Raw genomic sequence first — 16,773 nt, forward strand, 5'->3', positions numbered from 1 at the left:
TGGTCAGCTTCCCGTCCCACCTGGAGACAGGTGAAGCCGGGAGTGGACGGAGGGAAAGTTCGTTCCCACCTCCACCGCGCCCACCGGGCACCCACCGAGACGGGGTTGCCTTCCCTTCCCCTCCCGGGGTCCGACGCCTCGGGGCCGGCGTCCTGCGAGCGGAGGCGCGGCGCCGCCGGCCCGGGGTCCTCGGCGTCCGTGGAGCCCCTGCCCGGGCAGCGGGGCCGCGGCGGCGGGGTTCTAGAATCGTGCGTGCGTGGGGGCCGCCCCCACTGTTGGCGCCTCCTCTTCCCGCCCGGCGCCCGCGGACCCCGCTCCACCCTTCCCGCGGAGCCGAGCGCCGGGGCGGGGGGGGGGGGGGGACACGCGCACCCCGGAGCGAGGGGGGGGGGAGGACCGCACGGAGCGGGGCGGTGCTCGTGAGCCCCCGGGACAGGCGCCGGCCGGCCTGTCTGTCCGTCCGTCTGTCTGTCTGCCTGCCTGCGAGTCTGTCCTGTCTGTCTGTCTGCCTGCCCGTCCACCAGCCTGTCCGCCTGCCTGACTCTGTCTCTCCCTCTCCCTCTCTTTCCCCCTTTCTCTCTCCCCCTCTCCCCCTCCCTCCTCCCCCCGGCCCCCCCCCCCCCACCCGCAAGTAAGCACTTCCCATACAGCTGAGCTGCCCAGCAAATGATCGCTTTAAGACCAGTAAATGGTCAGGGCCTTGAAGTAGCTGTCCTTGGCTATCCACATCTGGATTTGGGTCCATCCATCTGACCTTGAAGAGTGCAAAGGCTGGAGGGGAAAACTTGGACTTGGCTGCATCGTTACTGTGCCAATTGAAGTCCCGTTTCGAATGGGTTTAAATAATAAGGCTATTGGTCAACTTGTGGAACAAGGAATGCAGAGGGAGGACAGATTGAAAGACTGAAATTAGCAACTCAACAGTGCTAGCCATGCACTTGGTTCTTTCTAAATTTCCATCTGAACATTAATAAAGTTTGCTCCTGGAGTTTGTTTCTTTTTCTGGTACTAATAACATGAATTACCAAGAAGTAACCTATGATTCATTTTTCACACTCATTAGGAGGTGATAAAAGTGACTTCTGGTTTTTCTCTTTCAGAATCTTCCAGTGCCCGCCCTTCAATCAATCTGGCTAAAGTGGTATGGTGCACCCAAATCTAAGCCAGCAAAGAACCTCCCATACCATGTGTTCAGCCCACACCTGAGGTAGCACAGGGCCCTGGGATGATTTTCCCAAACTGTTCTTTGCTTCTCATTGGCAGCAGGTGGGATGGCACCAAGTTCACTGCAGTTGTGTTTCAAAATGAAAATGTCGGGCTGGGGATATGGCCTAGTGGCAAGAGTGCCTGCCTCATATACATGAGGCCCTGGGTTCGATTCCCCAGCACCACATATACAGAAAATGGCCAGAGGGGGCGCTGTGGCTCAAGTGGCAGAGTGCTAGCCTTGAGCAAAATAAGAAGCCAGGGACAGTGCTCAGGCCCTGAGTCCAAGCCCCAGGACTGGCCAAAAAAACAAAAAACAAAACAAAATGAAAATGTCACAGGAACCCACATTCTTCACCCATGATGTGCTTTTTAAACATCGCCATTGCCTTATTTAGGTAGACAGAGTAATAACAGTCACTATTCTTTCAGATCAGCTTCTGAAAAGAGACTTTATGTGGAAAGCCTTTTCAATCTATTTTGTATTAGCGAAAGAAACGACTTAGAAACAAATACTCTGAGCTCATCACAGTTGTGATCTAGAATGAACTGACTTGGCTAAATTCAGGAAAGCTAATTCAACTAGAGTCATTGTTTCCCCAGTCAGTGGCAGATTTGAAAGCAGCATGTCAAAGGAAGTTTTGGTTGTTGCCTTTTAAAAATCCCATGAGTTAGACTTAAGATAACTTCCTGTATTTTCAAAGTTAAAGACATAGTTCTTTAGGCAATCATTTCTCTTTTAAAAAAAATTCCAACCGATGACCAGTTAGAAATACACATGACAACCCTCTGGTGTCAAAAATGAATAGAGACACAAGAGATATAGGAGATTTCACCAAGGCAATTTCCTTTTGCCCAAAGGAGTGTCATGCCAGCCAGAGCTAGGCATCCCAGTGGGAATTAGGCTCCCATTCCAAGTAGGACTGATTGCCGAGGTTAGAAAGGAGGCCTATTCTTTCGTTTTTATCTAGAATTTCATTTGTTTTCCTCTGTCACAGCTGGCTGGGAGCGTGGCTGGGAACAGAGTGGCTGGTGTATCGTTGGAGGTTGATGCCGTCAGTGGAATGGATCATACGCTTCTTAACTCCGTTGATCAAGATGCATCGTCCTAGCAGGACTAGCTACTCACAGCACACCTGGTAGTTGCCGTTTATTATTTGAACGCCTTTGACAAACAAAGATAGAAAAACTGGGAGAGAACAAGGGAAGGGGTGACATTGTTCAAGAAAGAAATGTACCCTTTATCTGACTTATGTGACCGTAACCTCTCTGTACCTCACTTTTACAATAACAACAGAAATGCAAGTCTTCAAAAAGGTCCGTATTCCTAACATAGTTGGCTGGTCACAAACAGTGGAGACGATAGTTAGAATTGAGGTTAGAAAGCAAATCATTGCAGGAAATATAAATCCCAGGAAACACCAATGTGTAAGATGGAGGCAATTTTGGTTTGACAGAGAAGACTGCTTGTGTTGTTTTGTTTTGTTTTGTTTTGTTTTTTTCCACAGTGACACATCCCTCACAGTTGACCAGAGTTCAGTCAGGAGTTAGAAGTCACAGGAAGACGGTTTCAGAGCCACACCCTGACCAAAGAAACACAATCGGGCCTGCTGCTCTGCTCTAATTAAACAAACACAAAACCGAAACCAAATCACTGAGTTTCAAGGCCCTAGGAGAATATTTCAAGGTCTACTTTCTAATTTTTGTTTGATGTTAATGTGAAGAAAGCATAATGCATACTTTATCTTAAATAGAAGAGGGAGGGAAGAGCTTATGAATCATAGCTCTTCTGTGATTTTGAAAATTCATTTAATTAAACTTCTGCTCTATTTTCAGTAGGATTGCCTTTGAATAACATCAACCCAATAACATTGAGGTCTTGTGTAATCTACCATGAGCTAGTTAGTATTAGGGGTTTCTTTTCTTCTACAAGCGTGTTTCAAGTAGTTAATAAAGTGAAAGAAACCACATAATTTTTGTGAGAGTGTGCTGGTCCCGGGGCTTGAACTCAGCGCCTGGGCGCTGCGCTGTCTCTGAGCTTTGGCTCAAAGCTAGCGCTCTACCACTTGAGCCACAGCGCCACTTCTGGCCTTTGCTTAGTAGTTGACTGGAGATAAGAGTCTCCCAGACTTCCCTGCCCAGCCTGGCTTTGAACCACGGCCCTCAGATCTCAGCCTCCTGAGTAGCCGGGGTGACGGGTGATCCCCCAGTTCCCAGCCGTCGATTCTTCTGAGGACCTGGGGAGATGCTCTTCTGTGAGCCAAGGGGGCCCTTTGTATTGGCGGCACCTTCGGCTTGGCAAGGAGGCAATTCGAGGTCATTAAGTTCTTAAAGAGGGGAAGGCAGACCATGGAAGTGGGACAGCCCGGACCCACAGGAGAGGCAGAGTCGTGAGTTCAGAGCCGTTCCCTCCTCAGGAAGCCGGCTGGTTGTCATCTCCACGCAGATCGCCTGTGAGACGGTCAGTTCCCTCTGCTCTTGACAAACGCGAATGAATGACTGAACAGGCACAATGCACTGGCATGGACGCCAGCTGGAATGATTACCAACCCCAACCCCAACCACCCCCCCGCCCCAGATGACACCTGCTGTCATGGTGGCCAACAACCCTTCCGTGGCTTGCAACCACAGGCCCAGGTGTTGTTCAGGGAGATCTGCTGATTCGCTTGACCCTTCCAGCTCCACACACACCACAGCACTGCGTCTTCTCATTTCCCAGTCCACTTAGCTCAACCTCAGCACCCAGACATTCTTGTCCCAGGGAGCTATTGCATTATCGCCCCGGGATTTCTTTCCAGGATCACCTGAAGATGAGCAGAAACGCCCTCAGAAACGTCATGAATTTCATATTGCCGTCCTCCCGTGCCTCCTTTATAGCAGCCTTACCCCACACCCACCCTGAGGTCACACTCTGACACACGTATGAACTCCCGAGTGTTTGAAAGCTGTCTACTTGTATTAGTTAGTATGTCTGCCATGACGAATCCCCCAGGTCGAGTGGGAATTATTCTCTCCCAGTTCTGAAGGCTAACATGAAGGTTTGGGTGTGATTGCGTTCTTCTAAGGAGTGTGTTCTTGGCTTTCTTAGCCACAGTTATCTTCTTGAGTCTTCACTTGCTCTTCCCCCTGCAAGTTTGTGTCCTCATTTCTTTTTGGAAGAACAGCTGTCTTGTTAAAGGAGGACACTCCCTTATGACCTTGTTTTAGCTCAATTACCACTTTAAAGGCTCTGTCTCCCAATCTGGACATATTCTGAGGTTCCAAGGGTTAAAGCTCTGACGTATGAATGTTGGCTGGCTGGAATACAATCCAGTCCATAAACCCATCTAGTCAAAGACATAGCAGATAAGATTTACCCATTGTCCCTACGGTTTACCCACTGTGCAGTTGTGGCCCGCTTCGCTGGTCGGAACACACTATGTGCATGCTGGCCTGTGTCACACTATGTGCACGCTGGCCTGTGTCACGCAGCCTCCTTTATGGATATGAGTCACATGCCTGCTGACACTCCTGGGAGATCAACCTGTGTGCCACAGAAGTCCCTGGCTTGCGAGCTCCACAACGGGCCATCTGCCATCACCTGCTTGCAGAGCTGCCCGATACCTTATCTCTCAGCCCTTTCAGCCGTGCCTCAAGCCAGCGCTGCTTCTGGGGTCTCTGCGACAGCCACCTCCCCAGCTCGGGCCCTCCAGAGCCTCGCTGAGGTCGGTACCGAGCGGCCCGAAGCCCTTCCGCTGACCTCCCTCCACAGGGTCTCGCGTCCTTTAGAATGACGCCATTCCTCTGTGGCCTGATGACGGCTCTGTCAGCCGCCTCCCGAGTCCTTCCCAGACCTCTCTTTCCCCCGCCTCCCGCACACACCGCCCTGCGTGGCCTGGCCTCCTCACGTCTTCTCTCTCAGGGCTCTGCTTCAGAACCTGTCCCCTGATCCCAACCGTGGTATCACCCTCTGCGCAGAATGTTCTAGGCTGCGTTCCCCACAGTCACTAGAGCTCGGCTTGAATAGAAATGGTTTTGGTAAAGGGAGCGTCATCAAAGGGTTAGTGATGTCCGAGGTTTCGGAAGCTGCAGTTGTGTAAAGCCAGAGTTATTGGGGTGGTAACTGACGCGCGGGCGTGATGGGGTCTTGTTCTCTGGCCGCACAGGCATAAAGCCGGGAAGGCAGCGCACGGTTGTAAAGAGTGTATTTAGCAAAGAGAAAGTAAAGGCCCCTCCGCAGAGAGAGCAGCAGGCAGGAAATGGGCCGTGCGCCTCAGGGTTGGGGGCCAGCCTGTCCTGCGTTGTTCCTACCCCCTTTTTTTCCCCTTCCCTTTTGGCAGTTTGTCGGGTTTGAAATAAGCAAGCCCCTCCCCTGGGCAGTAGCCACAGGCTGGTGGCTTGTAGGGGGGCTGGCCTGGGTTATGACGGGGCCCAAGACCCCACCCTGGGTGCTGGCCTGTAGATGGGGGGGGGGACAAGCTTGCTTGCCTGAACTGGTTGGCTGATATTTTCCTTCAAAATTCAAACTAATACATGTGCCTTTAGGAAGACTGAATTAGTATATAATGGTGATTCGCTCGTTTATAAAGGCCTTTGTGAGGGGGAAATGACATGCAGATTTCAGAACTCTGATCTTCATGGAGTAATGGCAGAGGGGAACACACAAGAACTACTGCCGCCAGAAGCCGCGGGCGGCGACTTGTTTGAGAGAGGTGCTTTGTCGGTGACAGCAGGGGAGCCCAGGCTTGAGAAGGTAGGTGCTCTTACCACAGGTGGACGCCAAGCCCTGACCGACTCACAACAAGAGCTGCATTGCATTTGTCCAGAAAGAAGCGCATCCTCTCAGTGTTGATCTTCCCTCAACAGCTGGGGGGTATCTGATGCTGCTTTTGCCTTGTCACGAGCGAGCGAGCGAGCGAGCGAGAGAGAGAGAGCGCGAGCGAGAGGGAGAGATTAGAAATCTCCTGCAGAAGCCTTCAATATATTTTTTTTGATAAGGAATTTCTGTTGCGTTGTTCCTCCAATCTGAGACGTTTCTCCAAGACACGCTAACATTCCGAAACAACGTTATTCTGCCTGGTTTATCAACTCCCCAGCAGCCGTTCCGCGTGCGTTCACACACCCTCCCTCCACGGGAGGCCTGGGCTTCCTCGTGCTTTGCCTGCTCACTCTCTCCACACCTAAATCACGTCACGTCCGTCCCAAGAAGCCTGGCGAAAGCAGCTCCCCGTGAGCCAAGCCTGGCTGGAGAGCACTGGTTTTTATGCACAGGATTCCGGCCTCCCGACTCATCGACTCGGTCTCATTTTGAGCGGCCAGCTGCACGGGGGATTTCCCTTCCTGTTCCTGCAAACACATTGACACACATTACACACACAGACTGGCCTTTGACTTCAACCAAAAGGACAATCATTTGTCCATTTTTTCTTGGAAAGATCTGTACTCTGCGTCAAGGTATTTTCTTTGTAGTCGTCACTAGGAGAATGCCTTGCCACTTACGTCTGAAATGTGTGTGTGTGTGTATGATGTCACCAGTGACACAATTATTTTGCTTTGATGACTCTATTCCTGGACCTTGGATTCAGAACATATCCAACATATCCTTATTTTGAAGTCTTTTTTTATTTTAAGTTTTTATTTATTATCAAACTGAATTACAGAGAGGTTACAGTTTCATGCATTAGGCATTGGATACATTTCTTGTACTGTTTGTTACCTCCTCCCTCCTTCCCCCCTCTCCCCTCCCCCTTTCCCTTTCCCCCACCATGAGCTGTTCAGTTCATTTACACCAAACAGTTTTGCAAGTATTGCTTTTGTAGTTGTTTGTCTTTTTTTACCCTGTGTCTCTCGATTTTGGTATTCCCTTTCAATTTCCTCGTTCTAATACCAGTATACACAGTATCCAATATACTCAGATAAGATTACAGAGATAGTGTAGGTACAACCACAGGAAGGTGATACAAGAAGATCATCAGTAATAGAAGCTACAGTTACACATGGCACGTTGAAAGTAGTTACAACTGTGATATAACAATCGTTCCATAACATGGAGTCCATTTCACTTAGCATCATCTTATGTGTTCATAAGGGCATAGCTATTAGGCTCTTGTGATCCTCTGCTATGACTAGCCTAAACCTGTGTGTGCTAATTATTCCCTATAAGGGAGACCATAGAGTCCATGTTTCTTTGGATCCGGCTCACTTCACTTAGTATAACTTTTTCCAATTGAATTCTTGAAATGATTCTGTTCCGCTTCTTCCTCTGAGGCTCAGTGTTGGCAAGGAGTGAGTGTTGGAGGTGGCTCTGTGGATAACAGTTGAGTTGGAGTTCCCATCTGGGTTAACACAGCAGGATGACCACGTGGCCAGCAGTCACCAGAGGCCAGCTCATCAGCCTCGGCAGAAAGCAGCTCATTGTGGCTTATGTCATCACCACTGAGTGAAAGGTGTGCTGATAGTTTTGCAGTGTTTGCATTCCTATCCTACCTGACATTGACAGCTTTCTGAGTCACCACAGTGCAGGCACACAGGCCCTGGGCAGCTGAGGAGAAGCATATTTGCCTGTCCTCGATACTTGTGCAAGTCCCATCTATCCAATAATTCCATGTTCACACGAGAACTTGTGGAACTATAGAATTTTGAGTCACTCCTGTCGTTACCTTTTGGTGGGGCCAGAATAAATGATTTCACCAGTATTATATGCTCCGTGAGTTGGATGTTGCCGTGGGCTTGATGGGTTGGCATGGGTTCTATATCGGGAAGTATTTGAGCCTCGACTTCTGTTACTTGTGCAAGATGGATTTCCATCCTTGAAAGCTTGCGCAGGGCATTCTCCGTTCCATGATGTAGAAGATGGGGAAGATAAGATGCCTCAATTCAAGTCTTATCACCCAGTACATCACTGAGCATCTATGCCAAACAGCTATAACTCCGGAGAGAAGCCTAGTAGAGTTTCCTCTGACAAAGAAGGACCTCATCATCTAGGTCAGATCAGACTTGCACCATGAAAATGCCCAGATGGTGCAGTTACATATATTATCTGATGATGCTTAGCAACAGGCTGGTTCTTGCTTTTAATAGTACCACGGCATGACCCCGGCGTGTACAGGAAAGCAAGTGGCTTCTCTTGTTTCCATGGTGGAGGAAAACAGATAAGTCAAATGAGAGAAAGCTGGAAAGTACCTTAGGAAGTTTTGGAGCTATTTATTACTTTTAAGGCTCTCCAGCTGGAGACGTAAGACCTGAGAGAGATCAGAGATAGTGACTGTCAGACCTAGGACCTCTACTCTGCTTCCTGGAGCAAATCCTGAGTTCTCTTCTCCTTCCTTCATCCATCATGTCTCCCTCTGGTTTTTAATCTCAATGTTCTGTGGCGCTCATGTGAAGCATTTCATAATAAGGGTCACAGGGGAGACTTTAAGAGATTCTCACCAACACCTGGAGTCCTAACAGAGCACAAAGCAGGTTTCCTTGTTTGACTTATGATCATGATTGTGTTCTTCATCTTAAGGTAACTCTGAGGGTGAAAACAGATGCTGCTTTTTAGCTGTCACTCACACTAGTGCTAGGATGCCATTGCTCAGTACTGAAACAAGTACACAGGTGGGCAGACAGATTGGGACAATACTACCAGAATGTCCTCTGCCCCTCCTGTCTATGATGCTGACAGTTGTGCACAGGTGCAGTGGCCTAGGTCACTCCTGCCATCTGTGCAACTGGCCATATCCTAGGACATAGCAAGTGAAGTGGACCTGTCACTCACTGTTGTATGGTGAGAAAACAGAGAAACCACATTTTGAGAGTTCACATCTTGGAGTCTGTACTAAAGGCCGGTGACTGCATGGTGGACTCCTGTCTCAAAGACCAGCAGTCAGCAAATACACTTCAGACTGTTAGGAAACTGAGCCGTGAAGGACGGAGAGGAACCAAAGAACAAAATCAATACCAGCAAACCAATTCAGCTCCAATGGAGAGCCAGGGTGACTGGAGAGCAGCCAGGGGCCAGGACAGGGAGATATATGGCATGGCACAATGGCTTGGGCTAATCCAGGCCTAAATGAGGTCAGGTCAAGGGGCAGGGTCACGGCAAACTCCCAGTCCTAGGCACTGGACTGACAGGTTGTGTAGCCTATCAGCCAAGTCCCATCCCCTCCCTCCAGGGATTCAAGCACGCCCATCACCTGAGAGATGGGGGTTTCACCTTCCCCCACTCATGAAGACAAGATGCCAGACCCCACCGTCCACCAGGTGGCCAAGATGGCCCTGACCAGACCCAATCACCCTGTTTCATCACCGTGGGGAGATGGAAGCTAAAGCGATGAGTTTTGAATCCCAGGAAGATCGTTCTGCCACCCGGAGCCCTGTGCCGGCCAGGCTCCCTCCAGGCCGGCCATCTCTACACTGGGTTGGAGTACTGCACCCAGGGATGACATAGGGGAGCAGCCCAGACCACCAGTTAAAAGGACCCGATGTGCATTTTGCCAAGAAAGGGACCCCACCCCACTGCACGGATCGAGGGTCTAAGATTGGAATTCACTTGGTAGTCCAGCGGAAAGCCAGGAACACAAGCTGACCTAGACAAAGCACAAAGCTGACACAAAGTAGCTTGGGAAAAGCTTCCCTTTTGCCAGCCATGATTGAACACACTTGCAATCCTAGAACTGGACAGGCTGACAAGATGGTAAGTTCAAGATTTGCCTGAGGTGCACAGTCATACCCTGTCTCAATCAAGAGCAACAAAAATGCTCAATGGCGGCTTTGTTTGTAGAGAACTGGAACGAGGCCCATCTGTGATAAAATGGGGTGGGAGGTAGAGGAGAGAAGGGCATGACTGGGACACACTGTAGCAGATGATACGGCTTTTCCAAGAATAGGCTGCTCCTAAGGCCACTGCCCTTGATTCAACCTCGCTCCTGCCCCGACTTGCATTGTCACCTTATGAGCTCTTCCCGTCTGCAGATTGAACTACTAATGGAATATGAAGTTGGGAGGGGCTGCAGAAAACAGGAGGATCGTAGCAGTGCCAGCCCCAGGAACTGCTTTGTCAGGTGATGTAAGTCCTCAGTGTGCTTGTCAGTCCCCTCGGGGGACATGAATATGGCAGACTGTGCATCTTGAGGCAGGAAGCAGGTAGAGGCACCGGGAGGGGAAATGTCCTATTCTTCCACACGACAGTGATGCGCTTCTTTCATGTCTATTTTTGTGTTTTGTGTAGTCCTGGCTATGGAACCCAGAACCCTACGCATGCTAGGCAAGTGCTCCACCACTAAGCTAGCTAGCGATACCGGACATAATAAATTATTTTCACAATCACAATGAAAGGTTGGTGTTTGGGGAAAGCAATGTAGAGGGAGTGAACTTGAACTAATTCTTTACTTGCCCTTTATATAATTAATTTTTATGCCTAAAAGAGAGGAGGAAAAGAATAATGTCATGGATGATGACTGTGAAGGACACTGGTCCATTTGGTTTCCCAAATAAATGGCTGCTTCTACGGTCTTAGCATTGAGACTAGGGACTGGCAGGTCAGATGGAAAGAGACCATGCCTGTAGAACAGGAAGTCCCTCCCACCTGTGCCGATACACATGTGCTACCAGCCACCCTCAGGCACTACCATGCTTAATCTGAGCCCTGGGGGAACTGCCGCAGAGCTGCATAACCCAGGAAAGACTCCAGAACCTTTCAGAGCTCTGTTTTCATCTTTAAAATGAGAGGAAGGCCAATGTCAGTCCCAGCAAACCCACAGAGTTCTTACTTACTTTTGTGCTTTGTTTGGCTTTGCCTTTTGTCCTGGTTACTTGGTGTTTCCATGAACTGCAGCTCTGATGTATGTAGCATGTGGAGATTAAGACAGGATAAAAGGTCAAAAGCTGGGAAGCAATGAGGGAATGGAGCCAAATTAGGACCTGTTCGCAGTAGGCCCAGAGTGGCCTAGCCTACATCTGCCTGCCATCTTTGGAGAACTAAAACCTGAGCCAAAATAATATCATTTCCAGGAAAAGAAAACTTGGTAGAAGTTTCCTGGAGTGACAAGAACAGTGTCAGGCCTCTATTTCATTTTTTTATGGGCTCACAGAGTTTTAAATACAGGAAAGCACTGAGTATTTTGGGGTATTTTTCTTGGGGGTAGGAATTGTTCCCCCTAGCTCTCTAGAAGCATCCACAAACAGAATGTTATCAAAAATGATCTTTATTCTTCCCTCTCCCCACAAAGGGGGCTCACGGGTAAAGCTAGGTCTAAGCCCATGATCCACCACCACCCACAATTCTTAGCATTTTCCGGAGTTTTAAAGAGACGCACAATCAGAATAATAAAGAAGGTAGCAAAGAAATGCACGTAAAGGTAAGAAAAATTCTCCCACAATCCCACCACCCGTGAGATTCTGCTCATGATGGGTTCGTGTCTGCGTATTTCTAAGACAGTGTACTTGCCTTTACATACCCGTAAAATGTTGTTCCATACAAGAAACCATCAAGAAAGCAACAGCTATCTGCGGTTTCACCCTTCAGTGTTTAGCGATGGCGGAGTGGAAGGTCGTGCTCTCCCCCCTAGCAGGGCCCGCCGTCAGGGCCAGGCCCACCGTCAGGGGAGTCTGCTTCCCCCCTGAGTTACAGCTGCAAGGTCTGGGGTAGAAAGGACGGCTTCACACAATCACTGAACCCTTGATGGAGACATTTTCCTGCCTCTCTCTTCCTTGCTGTCGCTCATGCGTCATCAACTCCAATCAACTCCGCTATGTGGGGAAAGGTCTCTTCTCTGCAGGACCATGGGCAGAGTTTTACATGCTGAGTGGCCTGACTTTAGCCAATTTCCATGACCTGGAACTTGATGTAGAGCCAGCCCCGGAAGGAGAACGGCCAGGCCTGCCCTTCCACCCCTGGTCGCTTAGGCGCTGGAAGCTGTTCCAGGCAGCCGGCTGTAGGTTGGCCCCCCGCCTCGCTTGGCCAACAAAGAACAATCCGCACATTGTTCTGGGTCAGATCCACAGTGCTCCCCCCTCTGGGCCAGGCACAGGCTCCCTCTGCTCGTGGGGTGCTTTGATTTCCTAATCAGCCCTGTGTCAGGGTGCTGACGTCTAGGCAGGGAGCCCGGCACAGAAGAGGGAGGACCAAGGCAGAATGCGGCCCCCGTCCCCGGCCAGGCCGGAAAGACCTTCCGCGACGCCTGGGCTCCTTCCAGGTTATCCTTGGAAAAACCAAATGTGAACTTCTGTGGAGATTGTGTTTAACGTTGTCATTAGTCCTATCTATGTCCCTAGCTTATCTAGACGATAAGCAAGCTATGCAGAATGAACACGCGGGTCAGAATTTGGAAAATGGAGCCGGGCGCCAGTGGCTCACGCCTGTCACCCCAGCTACGCAGGAAGCTGAGGTCTGAGGTTTGTGGTTCAAAGCCGGCCTGGGCAGGAACGTCCGTGAGACTCTTGTCTGCAATTAACCACCAGAAAACCGGAAGCGGAGCTGTGGCTCAAGTGGCAGAGCACTAGTCTTGAGAATGAAAGCTCAGGGAAAGCATCCAGACCCTGAGTTCAAGCCCCATGAGCGAGAAACAAACAAACAGACCAAAAAAAAAAAAAAAGGAATTTGGAAAGCTAGTCATTTCTCATCATCATCTCATGATAGCATTTCCCTTTCGGTTTGAATATCAGTAAGACTAACAAACATTTTTTCCAACAAGACTATATTATTCCGCAGAATGTAAAACCAGTTCTGTGTTCATGTGAGTTTACTAATCCATCATACTTATTGAAGCATATCTTAAAACGGAATCAAAAAGAAACTTAAAAGACTTTTCCCTAAACAGCATTTCAAAAACAACTGTATTTTCTTTGCAGTCTACTTTGAAGATGTTTTTCAACTTTGGGAATCGAATGTCTGGCTAGGTGGCCGATGTTAAGATCACCAGGAGAGAATGTTAAAAAGCATATAGGGGCTGGGGATATAGCCTAGTGGCAAGAGTGCCTGCCTCGGATACCCGAGGCCCTAGGTTCGATTCCCCAGCACCACATATACAGAAAACGGCCAGAAGCGGCGCTGTAGCTCAGGTGGCAGAGTGCTAGCCTTGAGCGGGAAGAAGCCAGGGACAGTGCTCAGGCCCTGAGTCCAAGGCCCAGGACTGGCCAAAAAAAAAAAAAAAAAAGCATATCTACCTGGGGTTCGAGTCCACATATTTCTCCTTGTCGATCCAGTTGCTCCAGGGTCGGCGCTGTGGCTCGAACCTTCAAAGCACAGCTCTGCAAGAAGCCAGCTGTGACCCCAGTAAGGAGCCTGCACCCCATCAGATGGCCAACGCACCTCAACCCGGCAACCTGACCCACATCGGTGGCTTTCCATTTGAAGTCAATTAACAAAAATAGCGCATTCAGCAAAACACAAATTAAAGAATACCATGAGTGTATTCACTGACATCGGTGATTTTGGGTTGTGTGCGTGTGTTGTTTGTTTGTTTCCACCTTGTTCCTAAGCAACTGTTGTTGTTTTTCTTCCCTCCCATTTGTAATTACGGTGTTTCATGGCCACATGCCCACACATACGTACAATACACCTTGATCACAGTCGCCTCCCACATCAATTTCAACAGCTCCATGGTTCCACCTTCACAGACGTGTGAACCATGGAAGGTATTCACCCCCCTTTGCCTCCCACGCCTGTCCCCTCCCGGAAAGCCTGTTTCCAACGCATGCTTAGGATCTGCAAAACCACGGAGGCATTACATACAAAGAGAATGGGAAGGAAAAGAAGAAACCAAAAAGGGGGGCAAAGCTACGAGCTCAAAGAAGCTGTAAACTCCGACTTTGCTTCACAGCTCAGGAGAGACTTGGCGCCCCCTGCTGGGCCATCCTGGGGATGAGTGTGAATTGGATGATGTTTTGCCTGTCAAAATGTTTGCCTTTGATACAACTCTAACAAAACAACAACCAAAAAATCCCATACATTCACTTTTATTGCATTATATGTCACTATGGCTCAATTACAGACATGTGAAACCTGACACTAGAAACCAGGTACAAAGCATACATTTTAAATTACTGTAAAGCAGCAGTGTTAGCAGTGGAAGTTCAGGGTCCGCTGGAAGGGAGCTGGGCTCTAGTGGCCGTGATAGCAGCCTGGGCTTGGCTTCCGTGAGTTTAAAATGGGCTTGGAAACAGCTGCCTCGCTGCCTGGGTTTCTATGCGTGAGGAGAAAACACTGCGTGCAGATGTCTGTTGAAACCTGAAATGACTGCGAGACGCACAAGGTCACAACTGAAAAACGACATCATATTATTGGGGGGCGGGGAGGGAAGCAGTTATCTACATACCCATCAGTTAGTTACCTTGGGTTTAAAAAAAAAAAAACAAAACACCACCAAAGTACAACCAAAGAGAAGAAAAATAAAGACAGGGGCAGGAATGAATGAAAACACCAATAAATGCACAGCAGGGATCGGTACTAAAGCCAAACACGCGCTATGACCATAAACGAAACTGATGAATGCCCAGTAAGACCGCTAGAGATTTTCGTTGTAAAAAGGAAAAGACCTGAATCACTCATCAGTGATTTTTTCCAGGGGGAACATGGAGTTGTATTTTTAATAAAAGGAATATCACCTCAGGTACTAAAACTATCGCACACATTTTGTGTGCCTACGCGCATGTGTGCGCGTGTGCACGTTTGAGTGTGCACCAGCACCGGGGCCTGAGCTGGGAGCCTGGCACTCTTGCTTGGCTCTCCTGCCCCCTGCTGGTGCTCCTCCTCCTCCTGAGTCAGCCGGTCAGCCCCGCACACACCATCTCAATCTGCATAGGGCTCGGCGCGGAGACGGTACTGTGGCAGGCAGATCGTGGTGGTGGTCCCAGACGACGCTCTGAGCCTCATATTCATGGCACCTAGTGAGGAGGTGGAGGGTAAAGGCACCCCACAACTCAAGACTGTACTGGGGTGACATTGATCAGTGCGTTGCACTCGTAGACGGATGCGCTGAGTTGAAGCCCCTTGCACGACCCCGTAGAGATAATATAAAACGGAAAACAAAAAGACTGGGGAGGTGAAGCGCGGAGGAGGGTGAGGAGGTCAGCGTGGGCGTGAAAGAGACTTTTAGGGGACTGTATCTCAACCAATGGCCGAGCATAGCAGTACTGGCCTCCTATTCCAGCAGCAGGAGCAAGAAGGCTGGGCAAGAATGCCGTGCCTAGGATCCCCAACAGCACTGAGAAGTACTAGGATGAGGAGGAGAGCCCACGATGACCTGGGTCTTAAGCCAAACCCTTCCTAGGAAGTTAACCAAGGCCAAAACGGGGCTGGAGGCCTGGCTCACGTGGTAGGACTCCTGCCTCGCAAGCACAAGGCCCCGGGTTCAATCCCTAGTACCTCCCCTGAAATGATAAGAAACAGCTATAAAAACTCACCCAACCATAAGCCTATGACAGGGGTCAGGCCTTGTTCTTGGTACCTGAAATAATGGTGAGCAAGTAGACGAGAGGTCTGTGCCCATCCAGGGTTCACTTTGTAAAGGGAAAGAAGCATGTGAAATAAGGAATATATATATATATATACATATATATATATATATATATGGAATATGTATGTATGTGTCTATATCTTCCTGGAAGTGATAGTAAGGCGAGGGCTTTCAGTCGTGAGGAGTGGTGGGTGGGGATGGGGGTGGAGGGGTTGTCATGTTGACCAGGATGGACAGAGGAGCTTCGTATGAAGGGAAGTATGAGCAGCACTTAAGGACCTCAGAAGAATCAATGTATGTGGCCTCCGTGGTTACATTTGTGCATAGAGACTCCTGCATATCCTGGACTTGAGCCAATTGTACTTTTTTAAAAAAATCCTTAAATGGTTCTATGTCCATGGGGAATTTGACTTCTCTTCCTGATCCTCCTGCCACACTGGAAGTCCTCTGGGGGGTGGGTAATGTATCTTCCATTTCCCTTGTCAGTACTGGGGCTGGAAGGGAATCTCGGTGAATCTGTGTTGACTATGAGGACCGCATGGATTTGAGGGGGAGGAACGGCACGCAGAGCCGCAAGTCCCCTACGTGTCTCATTTGGGGTGGTCTGTGTTGGCGGGTCCACAGCCCCGAGCATCCATCTTCTTCTCCTTCTGTCATGTCAGCACCGAAGCACCGAGTGGTGTTTCCAGATAAGAAATGCAAATGAATTTGTTACCTAATTGGGGCATGTGGAATTCATTTGTCATTGGGTATCTCAGTTCAAACAGAATTGTTTTCATAGGTGCATTTTTTTTTTTAATTGACTGGTTGATTTTTGTGCTGGTCCTGGGACTTGAACTCAGGACCTCCGTGCCATCCCCTAGCTGTTAGGCTCCAGGCTGGTGCTTGGTGTGTCACTCCACTTCCAGCTGTCTGCTGGTTAATTGGAGATAAGCGTCTCAGGGATTTTCCTCCCCGGCATGGCTTTGAACTTCGATCCTCAGATCAGCCTCCTGAGTGGCTCGGATTACGGATTGCGGGCGTGAACCCTCAGCACCTTGCTTTGCGTGATGCATTTTCTGTAAACAAATGGGCTGGCAGCGCGAACTGTGCTTCTCCACTGAACTGCTAGACTTCGTGAATGCCGTCGAAGTCCTGGAGGCGGGCG

The sequence above is a fragment of the Perognathus longimembris genome, chromosome 6 (assembly GCF_023159225.1).
Source record: "Perognathus longimembris pacificus isolate PPM17 chromosome 6, ASM2315922v1, whole genome shotgun sequence".
Classification (NCBI taxonomy): Eukaryota; Metazoa; Chordata; class Mammalia; order Rodentia; family Heteromyidae; genus Perognathus; species Perognathus longimembris.